The sequence below is a fragment of the Sinocyclocheilus rhinocerous genome, unplaced genomic scaffold (assembly GCF_001515625.1).
Source record: "Sinocyclocheilus rhinocerous isolate Xijiao unplaced genomic scaffold, SAMN03320098_v1.1 scaffold28488, whole genome shotgun sequence".
Classification (NCBI taxonomy): domain Eukaryota; kingdom Metazoa; phylum Chordata; class Actinopteri; order Cypriniformes; family Cyprinidae; genus Sinocyclocheilus; species Sinocyclocheilus rhinocerous.
Window position 1 is genome coordinate 1,526 of NW_015664453.1, and position 480 is coordinate 2,005.

The 480-nt window shown below is 51.9% G+C and overlaps 1 non-coding gene across 1 annotated transcript; it reads left to right on the top strand.

Annotated features, from left to right (window-relative positions):
• Positions 1-270: 270 nt before the first annotated feature.
• Positions 271-402, top strand: trnay-gua (transfer RNA tyrosine (anticodon GUA)). The gene is made up of 2 exons: positions 271-307; positions 367-402. It is a non-coding gene; the product is annotated as a tRNA-Tyr (tRNA).
• The last annotated feature ends 78 nt before the right edge of the window (positions 403-480 follow it).

Consider the following 480-nt stretch of genomic DNA (forward strand, 5'->3'; position numbering starts at 1 on the left):
ACTCCAAAACCCTGCCCCCACACTGGCCACACGTATGGCAAGTGTCCCACAAGCCTGTGGCCAGCTCAATGCAGTTTGCATATGGTCTAGCGGTTAGGATTCCTGGTTTTCACCCAGGCGGCCGGGGTTCGACTCCCGGTATTGGAAGTTGGGCTCATTTTTGCTTCCCTTCTCAAAAAGCCAGCACGTCTTCCTGCACCAGAAGTGATTTTTGGTCATCAGCAGAGCTACAGAACCCTTATAGGTTGAGGTTCCGACTAACACCCCATGCCTTCGATAGCTCAGCTGGTAGAGCGGAGGACTGTAGGTAGGAGTGTTGGCAATCCTTAGGTCGCTGGTTCGAGGAGGACTGTATGAGTGTTGGCGATCCTTAGGTCGCTGGTTCGACTCCGGCTTGAAGGAGGTGTTTTTTCAAGTGCACACCTTAGATTTTTATTTGGCTGGGTTTCTCGCAGCAGCAAGCAGAGATTCAATTGACAG